The sequence below is a fragment of the Acomys russatus genome, chromosome 19 (genome assembly GCF_903995435.1).
Source record: "Acomys russatus chromosome 19, mAcoRus1.1, whole genome shotgun sequence".
In the NCBI taxonomy this organism is placed as follows: domain Eukaryota; kingdom Metazoa; phylum Chordata; class Mammalia; order Rodentia; family Muridae; genus Acomys; species Acomys russatus.
In genome coordinates, this window is record NC_067155.1 from 48,090,158 (window position 1) to 48,104,455 (window position 14,298).

The following is a 14,298-nucleotide window of genomic DNA, read 5'->3' on the forward strand; positions in this document are numbered from 1 at the left end:
CTGTCTTGAAAAACAAACAACAAAAACAAAACAACAACAACAACAACAAAACAAAACCAACAACCAAACAAAAAACAAAAACAAACAACAACAACAACAAAAGGCAGCCCTGCCAAGCTGATGGCCAACACATTGGAAAAACCCCACTGTACTTGTTCTGGGCCCATCACAGCAGCCTGAAGAGAACGGGAGCCCAAAGGGCAGAGGACAGGGAAGGACAAGCTCTGAGGACTGTCTAGCTGCTGGCCTTGAAGCGTGGGATTCGTGCCAGATCCCTCTCCAGCCTACAGAGGCAGCTGAGTTTGCTAGGACTGGGACAATGAGTCCAGGACTTGCCTAGCAAGTCTGGGCAGTAAGCTGTCATCTAACACAGGAGATGGGGGCCAAGATGCCTGCTGTCCCTGGGGAAAGAAGAAGCTTAGGTGTGACAGCCAGCAGCACCAGGTATCACTTGGCCTGCTGTCCTCCTCAGTCAGGCAGCCAAACAAGTACCTGGGGCTAGGCTAACAATCTTAGGTAGAGGCCACTGTCATAGGCATGGGACACCAACCAAGGAGTAGTAAGTAGTAAGGCCCAGCGAGTGGATCTGGGTTTCCTGGTGAAAGAGGAAGCTGCTCACGGACTTTATCCTCCCCTGGAAGGCTCAACCTCACTCAGAGACCCAAGGACCTGATGTGACTTATCTGCCCCCAGGAGCAATGAAAGCCATATTTTTATTTTTGGTGCTGAGAACTGAATGCAGGGCTTTGGTCATGCTAATGTTCTAGATGTTGTCACTTACTCTTCCTGACACTGTGACAAAATGCCTGACCCAAGGAGAAAGGGTTTATTCTGGCTCACCATTGGAGGAAGCAGTCCACAGTGGAGAGGAAGGCGTGGTGGCCAGAGTTTGAGGCATTCAGTCAGGCAACAGACAGGGATGGACACTGGCAATGCCAGCGCTGGAGGAACTGAGTTTCATGGGTGTGGCCTTGAGGGTTATGTTGGGGGAGGGACTTCCTGTTGGCTCTCTATTTCCTGTTCCCAGCTGTGAATCTGTGAGGAGTCACAGCCCCTTATTGCTGAGCCCTGTGCTCAGAACACGAGCCAAGAGAAATCCGTCCTCCGTAATTCACTTCTTGTCTGGTTTTTTGATCATAGTAACAACAAATGTGACCACCCTGCTGTGTCACAGACATTAGCCAGTCCCTCTCTACCAACCATACCCTTGTCCACTGTCCTATTGCTGTGATAAAACACCAGCCAAAACCAAGCTAAGGAGGAAAGGGTTCAGCCACCACACCCTACCACATTAAGTCACAATAAAGGATCCCATTACTATTATTATCATTATTATTATTATTATTATTATTATTATTATTATTATTATTATTGAGACAGGCTTTCTCTATGTAGTTCTGGCTATCCTGGAACTCACTCTGTAGAACAGCCTGGCCTCAAACTCAAGGAGATCCTCCTGCCTCTGCCCCATGAGTGTTGGGACCAAAGATGTGGGACCACAACCACCAGGTGGTCCAAAGACCATAACATTAGTGGGGGAGTGGTGGCATCCAGCTCAGAGTGACTCAGAGGCACTAGCTAAGGATTGATTGTGGAAGGGGCTGGCTCGTGTGTTTTAAAAATCCCTGGACATTGAGTTCTCCAGCGTTTGCCTGTGCTTCCCGCCGTGACTCCTTGTGCTGTGATGGTGACACTTCCTGTTTTGTAGACTCTTCTTCAGAGAGACCCCAGACTGAGTCTCTCTGGACTCCTAATGACTCATTCCCAGTCAGCCCCTTTGCTCACCTGGGACCCCCCTTCACCTCTCTTTCCTCTGCCCCTTGGCTAAAGCAGTCTGATGTGGGCCTGGGATGCAGAGGGCTGGGGCCCATCCTGAGTCCATGTTTGCAGAGATCTTTGGCTGGACTGTTATCTGGGCCCAACAGTCCACCCAATTCTTACACACACACAGCAGTCAGAAAGACTGGGGTAAAGATTCTCAAATCTTAGCACTCTCTAATGGCAGTGTACAACAACGGGCTGGATATGGCTTGGAACTGCTAGGCCACAGTCAGGAAAGTTCCAGTGCTGAGTTATTTGACAGCTGAAAACAGTCAATGATTTGTCTTAACCTGAGCTAACTTTCCTCTTATTCTCAGTACTGCTGCTGTTGCTCCTGCCATCACATTCACAACGGTATCTGTTCAATAGAAACAAAGAGGAGACAGACACATTAACATTGACGACAGGAAGTAAGAGCACGGCGACTGGCATAGACCAGCTGGGATTTGTCCTGGGAGAAGGACAGATACTCGAGTGGAGCTGACGGACTGGTGGCCAATAGGTATCTATAGGTTTGGTAACCCGGGACAGGTTGTGGTATTTGGACTGTGAGGCAGCACTGTCCCCAAAAAGGACACCTGTACAGTATCCACTTAATAACCACAGAGCTGTCCCTGTGGGGTGAGCTTTTTCTGGGGGTCTGCTGATGACTGAGTGATGACTGAGTCTAGAGGGGTCACCCACAGCCCCTGTGTGAAGGCATAGTAGGACCCTCACTCCAGCTGCCTCAGGAGTCATCTGGTGTTTGGAGTGAGGTTTTCTTCTTAGGGCGGGGACTTGGAAGTTGGGTCACTGGTGTCCTACCTAGGGAGGCACCTGTTTCCTTCTAGCCTTGGCAGCCTGTGTGTATATTCACTGGGGCCCAGGGAGTGGCCTAATTACCCACATAATAGCAGGTCACTGATGGCTTCAGGTTTCACAGAGGAGAAATATCCCCGAAAAGGCTTTTGATGTGGTTTATGAAGCCAGGAGGCCGAGGGCACCTCAGATTTTAAGTGCCTAATGGAATGCACAGGGGGAAAAAAAAAAAAAAAAAGAGTTCCCAGCATGCTTTGCCTAAAGGACACTGAAGTCCCAGAGTTCTGGTTGGGCTGCCTTTCAGGAACATCTATCTGCTCCTGTTTCTAGAAGGACCGTGTCTCTGTCAGCCACAGGCTGGGTTCTTGTAACATCAGTGGACAGGTTTTCAGGAAAGAGACAACGGGGCCACTTCCAAGCGTCATAATTACAGAGTGTCTGTCTGTCATCAGCCTGAGGTCCCCACTGAACTCAGGATGTTCCCTCTCAGTCCTCCATCTCTTACAGGCTTTCTACCTATTCTTTAGTGATGTGTCCCCTGAGCCTTGACGGAGGATCATAGAGAAGCCCTATTGAGCAGGAGGAGTGAGTCTCTGCATTAACCGCTGCCACTGCAGTAAGCAGTGTCTCTGTGGGTGCAACACAAATCTATAGCTCTACGCAGAACCATTGAGAAGGCGGTCTGATGACATGAACATTTAGAAACTCGTTATCAATAAGTCATCCCCTAGGGCCTATGACTTCCCTGGCCGTGTTTTTTGACCATGTTTACAGTGCCAGGCATGAATTACTTCCTGTTGAACAGGCCTCAATTTAGTCAAGACAGCTAGCTGTTGGTTACCCCATCAACAGTCCTGTCACTATTGCACCAATGGGTTCATCTTGCTAAATCCAGAGTTGGATAAAAAAAACTTTGATGACTCCCCCCCCCCCCCTTCACAGCCTGCATAGCTCCTACTACTGAAAAAAAAAAAAAAAAGTAGCTATGAAAGCTGAAAATGCTATGAAAACTAGCCAGCTGTGCGGGGGACCAATTTGTAATGACAATAACTTTTCTTCTTTGGGGACCTTTGGGGACTTCTTGACTGCTGACTTTAGCTCAATGGTCTGAGCCCACACATCGAGAACCCATGAACCAGGCATTGGCTTCGTCTCCTTGAATCTTGATTCCTGAAGAACAAACCAAGAGTGGCAACTGCAACTTTGTGACAAGGTTGTAAAGACTTCATAAGCATCGACTATAGAGTGACAATGTCCCCCTTCCCCCACTCCATGTTCTCGGGCATCACCGCCAGGGTTCCCACCAGACAGATCTCAAGGGGAGCTCAAAAAGTGAAGGCTGGGGCAGGAGAGGGAGGTCCCCCTCTGAGGCCCAGATCGCAAACCTGTGTGGCAGAGTCAGGAGAGGTGGTGGTGGTGGTGGTGGTTTGGTTTGGGGGTAGAGGAGAGTTATCTGGGGAGGGATGGGACAATGGAGCCTTGGAAAGGCGATGGGAGCCCCTCCAGTTGAGCAGACGCTGTCACTCAGAGCTCTGCTGCCACCGAGAGAGTAGCACAGAGCACAGGCGACCCTCCGTGTTGAGGTGCTGGGGGTGGGGGTCACATGTCAGGAAGCAGGAGTTGATTCTGGCAGCCATGGAGGGAGAGGGCTGTGAGGCATAGCCAAGGGAGGGAGGGACAATTAGTCAGTGTTCACCGGAACAGATGAGCTCCATGAAGGAAAACGAGATGGTGAAACAAGGGAGCCTGCTGCGTGCGTGGGTGCGTGCATGTGTGTGTGTGTGTGTGTGTGTGTGTGTGTGTGTGTGTGTGTGTGTGTTGGGACTATCCTCCAGCTGGTTGGTGAGACAATGCTGAGCGCAATTTCTAGCCTGAGCACTGATTCTTGCGCCCTCCGATGTCCTTACTGGATCTATGGCTCCTGATTTTCTAGACCGAGTCCAGGGTGGATGGGGAGATGTTGAACGCGGGGCGCCCAGAGACAAGACACCAAGGGACGTATCAGCCATGTACAGAGCACCCATGCGACAGGCCCTTAGCCATTTCCTCTTAATATAAATTGAAATAATATATTTTGGCTTATCGGGTTAGCTATTGCTTTACATGCTTCTCTTTGCTTTTTATTCATTTGTGGGATTTGTTTTAATTAACTAGTCAACTGATTAATTATTTTTTGAGACAGAATCTCGTGCAACCCAGGTTGGTTTCAGAATCACTATATAGAGCTGAGAATGACTAAATTCCTGAGCCTCTGCCTCCACCTCCCCTGTGCTGAGAAGACAGGCCACACTACCACTCCCAGTTTATTAATTTTTAACGACTTACTTTAGTTTTTAACCATTTATGGGTATAATCCCAGCTTCTAGCTGATTGGCATTACCCCTCACCTAAGACCTATAAACCCCTGCCTTCGCAGTGCCATTTCTATTTCCCGTTCCTTGGGGGGGATGAACTTGTCTGTAAGTAGCGTCTAATAACCCTGAGTTTACCTACTTTTAATCTGGTCTAATCTGGCCTATATTGCATTGGCAGAAAGCCTATTAACACACATGTGAACATGGGCACACATAGAATAAATAAGTCAAATTAATTTTTAAAAGATAGCTACTGGAATACTTGAAATCCTGACTTTGGCTTACATCACACAGCTCTTGTTCATTTCTTTTGTTTCTTTATCTTTGTTTGTTTTTCTAGACAGTGGTTTAAAGAAAGGTGAATTTGCTCATGATTTCTAGTGACCTTCAAAACGTCCATGTTTATATAAAAGACAGAGCTTTTGTTTTAGCTTTTTCAAAACTATCTGGTCTCAGGTCTGGCTGCAGGAAGGGGCCTTTGTGCCTTGTAGATGAGATGGGATTCAGCCATCCAGTTCTGCTTTGTACTCAGTTTGGCCCTTTTAATGCCTGCAGCGCCTCTGTGCAGACAGCAGATGACAGGCACTCCAGTCCCCAGGGAGGTGGGAGCTCCCTGGGTCAGCTGGGGTGATCCTGTACCCAGTCAGACAGTGAGATAAGATTGCCGGGGCCACGGCCCAGTTGCAACACAGAGAAGGCTCCGGCCTCTGCCTCTGTTTCCCTGCGTGGGAAGCAGTGTAATTATATGTACAGGGCAGAGTTGGGAAGCCTAATTACTGCGTGGGAAGCAGAATTCCTCCCACCTGGGCAAAGACGGTGGTCTTCCTGGCCCCTCAGCCTGTGGGAGGCCCAGCCTGCTCTGATGCCAGAGAGGGATGAGGGGGCTCCCTTCAGGATGCTGGGCTGGGCAAGCACCAGGGCCTATAGTGCCACCCCTCTACAGTGCTTTGGGGGTGGCAGGAGGCATGTAGAATTGCCACGCCCATAGTTCCATCCAGGAGACTCTCACATTGGAAGGACAACGGGCAGAGGGCGGTGGGAGGCGGGGCGTGGAGGGGAGGGTAGAGCAGGAGTGTGTGTATTGGTGGGTGAGAGGTATCTTAGGAGCCAGGTGAGGGAGATGGTGCTCCAGCTCAACCTTCCCCTGGGTCCTTCTCAGCTCCCTCTGCCCACCTCACCTCCTGAGCTCTTGATCTGGTCCTCATGACTATTCTAACCAATTCTTGAAGGCATTGCCTCATTGAACCATGGCTCCCATTCTTTTATTATTATTATTATTATTATTATTATTATTATTATTATTATTATTATTATTATTATTATTATTTTCTGAAACAGGGCTTCTCTGTGTATCCTTGGCTGTCTTGGACGCGCTTTGTAGACCAGGCTGGCCTCGAACTCACAGAGATCCACTTGCCTAGTGCTGGGATTAAAGGTGCGCGTGGCCACCCCTGGCACGGCTCCCGTTCTTATCTATTCCTTAAAGAGTGGGCACTTCTGTGGTATCCAGGCCAGGACTGGGAGGTCACAGACAGGCAGAGGAATGCTATGATTAAGAGCCTGGCCAGCTCTTGGTGCCTTGCTTTCATGCCTGAGACACCAGTCCTGCCCCCCTATGTCACCTCGAGCTCTGGATCCCAGGAGTGCCATGGTCACTGTCCCCCATTTCCTAGCCAGAGAATAGGGTCAGAGACTCGGCAGCAAGTTCTTGGGTGCAAAGTGGTGAAGCCAGGTGCAGCCTGTACCCACAATCTTGAAAGCCTGGTGGTGGTGGTATGTGGGGTTCAGGGTGGAGAAGAGTCAGGCAAGGTCTAGGGAATGTGGGGGGTGGTTATGTAACAGAAATGGACAACCTACGGCTGGAGGTCACAGAGGCCAGGACCTCTCTGAACTCTGGGTACTTCAGTAGGCTCTGTCTGGGAGGAATGATCTGTCCATCGTTGAAGATGTCCTATGTGGAGCCCCAGGACAAACTGGGCCTCCCACAATAGCCAAAGGAAGCAGACCAATGGCAGCGTGTACTGGACTCCTGAAAGGCTATGGGTGTTATCACCAGCTACAGGAGGATGTGCACTCTGAGGCCTTGACTCTGGCCCTCCCCACTTCACTTTATTGATCTGTTCCTACATTCTTGCCATCAATAAGGGCAAGCAGAGACCCCAAACATGCTTGCTCTGCTGCTCACAGTCCACATACAGTTGTCATCACAGAAGACCTAGGAGTGATGGTTCAGCTTCACTAGCCACTTGGCGGGACTTAGAATTACAACAGCAACATTGGTGGGTGTGACTTTGTGTGTGTGTGTGTGTGTGTTTGTGTGTGTGTGGTGTCTTTTGAGACACATTTAACTGATGAGAGAGAAGATCTACCCTGAATGTGGATATGCCACTGTCCCATGGGCTGGGGTCCTGGATCAAATAAAAAAGAGGAAGCAAGTGGAGCACCAGCATCCATCTTTCTCTGCTTCCTGACTGTGGATGCCACGTGATCAGCCGCCTCCCCGCTCCTGCCAACATGCCTTCTCCTCTACAATGGACCATACTCTCAAACCCTGAGCCTGGATCAGCTCTTCCTTCCTTCCTTCCTTCTTTCCTTCTTCGGTGGCTTTGTCACAACAATTAGAAAAGTGACTAAAAGACTACAAAACATGAACTTGAGGCAGAGAGAGAGACACGACAGTCACTGGGTCCTGATGCAGGGACCCCTCACGCCTCTGCTCTTCATTCATTCTGAAATGCACAGCTGCAGTGCGTCATACTTATACAAAACAGGCAGACCGAATCCTACTGCGTGGGCCCCTGTTGAAACCTTGTGTGCTTTCCACTTAACATGTCCTGAGACGGGCTGGAGCGATGTCTCTGCGGTTAAGAGCACTGGCTGCTCTTCCAGAGGACCCGGCACCCACATTGGCAGCTCACAACTGTCTGTAACTCCAGTTCCAGGGGATCTAATGCCCTAACACATGCAGGCAATTCACCAATGAACACTAAATAAATAAATAAATAAATAAATAAATAAATAAAACCCTGAGAGTTCCTCCCTCTCATGAAATATTTTTTAATAAAGATCATGATAATGAATTCTCCTCCTCCTCCCATCATAAACCCCGCCCTCCACAGTTTTCGTGGCTCCCCTATGACTGGGCATTCATGTGACTTCTAACCACCCCTCCCCCCTTTTTCTTCCCAGTGTCACTGTCTGTGCGCCTGTGTGTGCATATTTCCGTGCATGGGAACGGAGGCCAGAGGGCAACCTTGACTGCCTGTCACTCACAAAGTACCTTCCAGGTTTCATTGTCCTAGAACTTTACCTAGGGAGTAGGGTAGACTGGCCAGCAAGCCCCTGGGATGCTCCTGTCCCCACCTCCTCACTTCTGGGATTACAAACTGTCGAGCCTGTGCGTCCAGCTTCTTCACCTGGGTTCTGAGGATCCTAATTTGGGCTGTCGTGCTTACAAGGCAAACACTTTGATAACACAGCCATCTCTCCAACCTTTGATGTCACTCACTTTCTATCATCTGTGTCCTATAATAGCTCCTCCCAACTCCCCCCACCTCAAAAAAAAAAAAAAAAAAAAGCAACCTGGCTTTGATTTCATTCTCTAAACTTGTTCAGCCACTGGGGTCCCCCAAAACACAGAACAGGTTGACTTTTGGCTTCTACTTGTCACTCACCCAAAACAAACCATCCTAGCCTTAGTTCTGCGTGATGAGTGCAAGCCAGCGCTAGCTAGCTAGCTGTTCAACCAGTTCGGGGGATTGGGATCCGAGTGTGGGATGGATGGGCCTCGTGTCAGCACAGTCCCCTGTATAGACAGACAGATTCCCAGAGGCTTGGTGAATGACACAGTGTTGGCGATGCTTCCCCCAGGGGATGCAGAAAGGACCCTGAAGCTTCTATCCCTCGTCTTCAGGCCTTTGGCTGTGACACACTTCCCTTGGCCCTATTAAAAATCCACAGGATGGGCTAGTAAGATGCCTCTGTGAGTAAAGGCACTCGGTGCCAGCCAATTTCCATCTCTGGGACCCACATGATGGAAGAAGAAAACTGACTTCCCCAAGTTGTTGTCCTCTGACCTTCCCACACGCACACGCACATGCACGAGCACATGTACCACACCACACACACAGAAGGAAGAGAAGGAGATAGTTCCTATTCACCCAGATGGCATGTTTCAGGGACGTCTTTTTAGAGCCTCACATGCTTTCACTCTATCTCAGTCTCTGTCTCTGTGTGTGTGTGTGTGTGTCTGTCTGTGTATCTGCCTCTGTCTCTGTCTCTCTCTAACACACACACACACACACCCCTCTTGATGTGTTCCACTGTCCATTGCTCTCTGGGTGGAACTGGCTCCGTATCCTGCATGTCCAGTGGTGTACTTCATAGACCTTCCACCTCTCGGGATCCAGGGTTGGGGGTGGGGGGTTGGAGATGAAGCCATCTGCATGACTCCTTCCCTGTCCCCAAAGACAGAGACACTTTATGAGACAATACCAGCAGCCACCATGGGCACACAGCAGGAGGCCGGAGAAAGCAGGAGGACAAAGGCCTTCCTCCAGGGTCAACTCAGAACACAGCCCTGCCTGTAGCCAGTCCCTTGGTGCCACCGGCTTTTTAAAAGGCTCCTTGAAAGGATCCGGGCATCCTGAGGCTGTCTTGTGGAAAGCTTCTCCTCCAGCAGATTTCCATTAGTGGGGGCTGGGGGGAAGTGTGGCAGGCAGGGGGGGGGCTGGCTTAGGAGTGGGCTTGGAGGAGCACTCTGGGTGGTCTGAAAGCAGGCATGGGGCTGGGGACTGCGAGGCGCCAGCCAGTCATCCTTATAAGAGATTTAGAGAGATGCAGGCTCCGCTGTGAGACTGGGTGGTGGCTGTGATGGTGATGGCAGAATCTTCCTCAGGGTTCAGGGTCATCTTTTGAGCTCACTCTGAGTGTTCTTTGCTGGCTTAGAGAAAGTGCAGGGGAGGACTGCGCCAGAAGCGGACTGCGCCAGAAGCGGATTGCGCCATCCCCACTGGTCTTTTGCTGTGGGCACTCTGGGCAATTTATACACAATGGTTCCCCTGAGCCTCCACTTTCCCACCCAAAGTGTGTCCTGCAACCCAGCAAGGAGAGGGCATCAACCTACCTCCGCGCCCCAGCTCTTCTTTCAGCTGGTGAGAAGGCAGCTAAGGGGTGACATGGCTGTAGCGCTACGAATGTGGGTGGGCTTTCACAGGCAGGCAGTGCAAGTTCTGAGAGTAAAGGCAGGCAGGCAAGGGGCTCCTGAGGAAGGAATAATACCGCCTAAGCTTTCAGTCCATAGCTGTGCTGCTGAAGTGAGCCCCTATGACCCGCAGCAGGGAGCCAGCTCCATGGAACAGGTGAGACTCCATTTTTCTGTGTATCATCTGTTTAACTCGGTGGTCCTCAACCTGTGGGTCCTGACCCCACAGTGGGGGCTTGCATATCAGCTATTTACATTATGGTTTGTTATGCTAGCAAAGTTACAGTTAGGAAGTAGCAATGAAAATAATGTTATAGCTCTCTCTCTCTCTCTCTCTCTCTCTCTCTCTCTCTCTCTCTCTCTCTCTCTCTCTCTCTCTCTCTCTCTCTCTGTGTGTGTGTATGTGTGAGTGTTACCACAACGTAAGGAACTGTCTTAAAAGGGCTCAGCATTAGGAAGGTTGAGAACCACTGGTCTATCTTATGCCCTCTTTATCATTGATTTATCATTTATCTCTCATCTGTCTATATATCGATGACCTATCCATCCGTTATCTATTAATTATCCATCTAGCTATACCCTATCTATCATCTACATATCTTTCTATAGAAGTTGTCTGCTACCCGCCCTTCTGTCCATCTCACCTGTCAGCATCCTTGCCTCTCTGTCCATCCCTGCAGTTTCCTCTCTGTCCAGCTCTTGGTTGTTGACCCTTTGCTTAGCCCTGCCTCCACTGCAGCCAATGGTTGGCATGAACACATCACTCTCTCTACCTGAGTACCTAGCTCTGTCCTAAAAGAGGGGCTTTAGTAAAGGACAGGCAGGTTACTGCAGGCCCAGGGTGCTGTCCATATTTAGTTAGACCACACAGGTCTGGGACAAGGTGTGAGTCCTTAGAGGTTGAGCGATACACCTGTTCCCGTTGACCCCTCTCTTGGGTCCATGCTGAACCTCTGCTCTGTGTCAGCTGGGTGCCCACTAGGATCCAGTGTGGCATGCTCATGCTGCCCAAAGGGCCTGGCCCCCTAGGCAGAAAGGGAGACAGTACAGAAGTGAGAGCAAGATCTTATTGACAAATCTCAGACCAGGTCAATAGCAGAAGCACAAGGCCGTCAGAAACCTTAAGGACCAAGGAGTAAGAAACCATCTTGGGTCATGGTTAGTGTAGGGGTGCAGTGCCAGGCCAGGAGCCCAGCTGGGACAGAAAACATGTTTTTTTTTTTTTCTGCTTTCTCCCTTAACAGCTTCATTTGTGAAGTTGAACCATTGAACGCTGGCAGAAACATTTGACGAGGTGCCCCCAATCACATGGCGGAGCCATGAGGGCAGCCACTGGCTGTCTCGGTTGCTCTGCCACGCGCTTCCATTGCTTCCATCGTCACTTCCTGCCTTCCTGCCCACCTTCGGATGGTGGCAACGTAAAGCTGACTCCTCCTTGTTATGGTCCCAGGCTGGCTGTCTTCTTCTCCTCACCCTCTCTACACCCTGGAGCTGGGTGCTCCTCTCACTGTGGTACGGTCCTCTTCTTCAAATAGATACCTGGATCAGAGAACCCTGGTCCTCATAAGCAAGCTTTCAGCTCCTGGCCCTGGAGCCAGCCTCCTGTTCCTCTGTCACTCATGGTGACTCATGGATGCTGAAATCACCACCATCAACAAAGCACACCTCCTACTGGGGGTCTGCTGACGCACCCCGGGCTGGCCCCTGGCCAGCTTGGGCTGTGTTCTGCAGAGGGTGTGCCGATGGCTCATAGGGGTGGCTTGCTGCACACCCAAGGGAGGTCAGACAGAGAGAGCCAACTGTTTTCTTTCTTTCTTTCTTTCTTTTTTTAGGCATAGACTTACCTTTAGATACAGGGCAGCCCCTGCTTGCATAATTGTCACTAGTCAGTCATTTGTCCTACTGGGCTGCCAGTGTGGTTCTCTTGGCCCCCTGGTGTCGCCCTTGCAGGTGTTCCCCTGGCTGGCCAAGTATTTACCTGTCTGTGTGTGACTCACACCCAGGAGATGAGGCACCCAGACCAATTCCAGGTCGATTTTTGCCTGCAGATGAGCCTCTCTAGTGGCTCAGTATGGCCAAATACTTTAAAAGAGAATGGGAGTCTATGGAGTGTCTGTTTCCAAACGCGTCTGTGTTGTTCCTATGGCCCTAACTATTCTTTAGGCCAAGCGGAGAATGGAGAATCTTCCTTGTGGTTGTTTACTGAGCAGGTTAGTATCTGTGGGTCACAGGAGCAAGGGTGTGTGGAGTAAGACAATAAAATCAGTCCATAGGACAGACTCTGAAGTACGTGGTTAGCCAGACTGCCCCCTGAAGCTTCCAGAAAATGTGCCCTTTTGCCTCTCCTCCTATTTGCTGGTTAAGGCATTCCCAGCTTATGGTTCTTCAAGACAGGGTCTTGGTTTGGTTTTTCGTGATAGGGGCTCTCTGTGTTAGCTTTGGCTGTCCTGGAGTCGCTTCGTAGACCAGGCTGGCCTGGAACTCACAGTGATCTGCCTGCCTCTGCTTCCCAAGTGCTGGGATTAAAGGCGCGCACCACTACACCTGGCTTGTCTGTTTTATCTTTAGGAGGCTTCTTCCCCACATATGTCTGTGTGATATCTCTTCTTACGGGCAGTGCCGGTTCGCCTAAATGTCCCTAGTTCCACAGAATCACATCCTGGGGTCGTCCAAGTTTAGGGTTTGAATGTATCTTATGGAATTTGCTCCTCAACTCTTCATCCTTTCCAGACTTTTTGAGAATGGATCCGTAGGTGGCTGTGGCCTCCCGGTCCTTCTGCCTCAGCCTCCTTAGGGGCTGGGATGACAGGCCTGTGACACTAGACCATACTAATTTCCTTCTTATTAGGATGGCTAATAAGTTTCCTTGGCCAACAGTCAAGCTAGACAAAGAGTACAAAAGTGGATGGCACGAGAGGGGAAAGCCGAATGTGGAGGAGCCTCAGGTCTTGGTGCCAAGGAGCCATAGAGAGGGAAGGCAAAGAGCCAGGACTAAAGCAGGCTGGTGTCTTGCGCTGCTCCTCCCTGTGAGGGAGGCTCAAGTAGAAGCTTCCATACTCCTGACTTTGCCTGGAGACATTTGAGGGGGGGGGGGAATGACAACTGGGCCATCCTCTCAGGGGCAGATAAATGAAAGACTATCACTTAAGGAGTAGCCTAATGGACATGAGAATAAGTCATAGAATGGCATGGAACATTCTCTGGGCTTCTTCTGAAGGTGCCGCCATGCCGTGAGGAAACCCTTGTTCACTGTGGAGGCACTCTGTGGATAGGCTACAAGAAGTTGCTATGACCTCAGTTTGGAGAAAGCCACTAGCAATGGGGGAGCATATCAACTTTCCAGCTGTGACAAAAGTGACAACAGCATCGACCCTATTCTGCCGGCTCCTTACCCTGCAGGAACCCAGGGATGTGACGGTGTGGTGTTTATATCCTTAAGCATCTTGCTCTGAGAACTAAAACATAGTCTTGCAATTCTTTTCTAGGGGACCACTGTGCATACTTTTACCTTGCAGAATGCTGGGTATGGGGGATGCGATGGTTGAACCACTCTGGGTCATGGTGGCCTTGGGCACCTCCATTCTAGCAAGCCCCAGAAGGTGAAAGTGGCATGTGGCTTTCTCCTCTGCCAGGGTTTGTTTATGTTGCTGTTTTATTATGTTTTTAAAAGAGAAGGAAACTTGGCCTGCATCCTCAAAGGGCTTTGAAGCTCCTGCCAGACAACTCAGCCAGGAGCTCTTGGGTCTGGCAGTGCCACTTCAGCCAGTCTGAACAGAATTAGCTGTGAGCCACTTTTTGTGGCCTTGCAGAGGACTGATGTCTTCGTTTGGCCTTTTATCTCACAGCTTCTAACTTGGGGCAGGTGGGGTCAGATACACACGAGGAAGTAGAGGGCTTAGGCCCTGGCTCTGAGGCCACTAGGGTGACCACTTTTCAAGCTTTTCCAGAGAGGCCCATCTTGGGCTCCTTGGAGATGCCTGCTCATCATGGTCTTCTAAAGATTATGCAGAGGTCAATGAGGGATGGAAAAAGCTGGTTCTTTCCCATGGGTAAGGCCAAGGCTCAAGTTTGCAGAGTCTATGAAAACAAACCCTAGAGCAAGTGTTTCCAGTCCATCAGGGA